This window comes from Aplysia californica, unplaced genomic scaffold, assembly GCF_000002075.1.
Source record: "Aplysia californica isolate F4 #8 unplaced genomic scaffold, AplCal3.0 scaffold00004, whole genome shotgun sequence".
Classification (NCBI taxonomy): Eukaryota; Metazoa; Mollusca; class Gastropoda; order Aplysiida; family Aplysiidae; genus Aplysia; species Aplysia californica.
Window position 1 is genome coordinate 1,097,986 of NW_004797274.1, and position 2,477 is coordinate 1,100,462.

The following is a 2,477-nucleotide window of genomic DNA, read 5'->3' on the forward strand; positions in this document are numbered from 1 at the left end:
TATTCGCAAATATCTCGACTTGTATTCAAGATAAATGGATATTTTTTTCATCCAAATAAACACAAATGAACAAGCTTTACGATGATACCGATAACTCTACATGCCCAAAAATTGACGAGAACCTGATCCCACCACGCTGCCTCACATATATATATATATACAAGTTTCGAGGATTAGAGGTGTTACTAGAGAGTAACATACAGAGAAAAGGAGAGCCAAGTACGACAGATATTTGAGTTTTAATAAGAGTCGTATGGCACTTGCAACACAAATAGGTAATAAGCGCCAAAGATAAGAGGTGCTATCCATGATATATGTTTAATAGAAAAGGAGGAGCAAACCACACCAGAGCATCCACCAGCCACCCGCACTGTGCAGGTAGGACAGTTTTAGTTTTAGTTTCGGTAAAAGTTTTATGGCACTTGCAACACAATAAGGCCACAATGTAAGTGCCAAAGAACAGATGTGTTACAAGAGAGTACCATACACAAAAAAGGAGGAGAGATAAGGACGATAGACGTTTGACAGGAAAGGAGAAGCAAACCATGACTTGAAACCACACCAGAGCACCCGCCAACCACCCGCCAACCACCCACCAGGTTGGACAGTAGCATGCAAAGAAAAGAATGAGAACATAAGAAACAAACACATGCTCATACCAAGGGTGGATACTCACTTTATTGTGACTTGTGTGTTCATGACAAAATAACCAAATTCGTCTTAGAATGATAATGACATCCAATTGTGAATATTATATCTCCTCATCTAAGAAAGGGAGGGGAAAAGACATTAAAAGATCAACCTACCAACAAAAAAAAAAAAACCACAAAAAAAAACAGAAACAAACCAAATCAAGTACTTGAAGTTTTTTTAAAAATCAAGAGAAAAAGCATGGTATTATATAAGACAATAAATGGAAGTGTAAATAAAGCTTGGCGAGAAAAACAACCCAGATGAACAAACAAAACACATGATGGGTACATATGAAATGTGAACTTAGACAATGTATACAGCATTGCTTTCCTTACTTCAAAATTTTAAAAAAAGCGTTCTCTTCATGATGGGGACATTTCTGTAAGAACTGAGAGAATGTTCCTCAAACAATCTCTTCAGACAGGATGTTCTTGATGTTCTTTGTCAGCCATTCTTTTTCTCATTCTGTCTTTTAAACCAACAAAAATGCTTCTTTTTTAAAACACAAACAATCCACTCCACTTCACATTCGATCACCACCAAACTGAAAGATGTCCTCACTCCTCAGCCCTGACCACATAGTCTGTGATCTTTAAATTTTTAAAATTTAATTTTTTTAAAGACAACACGCGCACCATCCTCCTTACCACGTGCTCCATCAGAACAAATTTTATTTGAACCTCGTATTTTGTTTCATTCGTCAAGGCCTACCTCCCAGGTCGGAGTGTAAAACAATCCCAAGTCTGAGTTGCCTGGTAACGATCTCACTAATTCCAGGAATTATCAGTACAGAGCTCTAACCAAGCCAACCTTCTCAAGGTGTCCAAAACGTCCTCTTGTCAGAAAATCTACGCATTCTCTCCCCAATCATAGACATGTATAGGAGTGTGCTGCTAGACCACCACCTTAAATATAATAGAAGGATAAGAACTTTTTTAGCCATTCCATCCAGACAAACCCAGTGGCTACACTGGAAAACAGAGGAAACCCAGCTGACAGCATTTCGTCGCTGTCATTCATCTCTGCCATACGTTTCAATGTGTGGTTTTTCAGGAGAAGCAAAAATCTATTTCAAGTAGAACGTTATGTTCATTCACCAAAATCGATTACTATTATTTATTTTAAGCGTAGGAATCAAACAAGGATCAATCGATGCCCCTCATCTAACTCTCCAACATGCTTGATTTTCATTTTTTTCATAATTTTGACATATATTACAATGTCGAACGACAGACCATGATCTCAACCGTACCTAAACAAAAACGTTTTAGTTGGTAACGTCCACCGCCCCAACAAAAAGGAAACCACAAAGCTGGCAAAACATGCACAGCTGGACAACAGTAACTTGTAACTTCTCCTCTCACAACAATGCTGGCACGCTTAAGACAATACTACATTTCACACACCACCACCAACCCCCCCACCCCCTCCAATGCAGTTCTCATTCGAAGGCTCCAGTACGTATTCCAATATCCACACAAACACCACCTAACCAATTGGCACTTTGCTAAACAATCATGGGACTTCAGTCTACTCTACTGTTTTCCAAAGACACAAAAAGAAAAAGAATTAACGAATCGAACTGAAAGATATATATATATATATATATACATGCCTCATAAAAGAAAAACAATGTTATGAAGCCAGGTCATATTCATATGATCGCAGAGTAAAAAGAAAGAGGTCACAAAAGTAGAACATATCCAATACAGATGCCGCATATGACGTAATGATATAAACCATAAACTGTAATGAATTAGTAGAATGCAATGAAATAACATTTT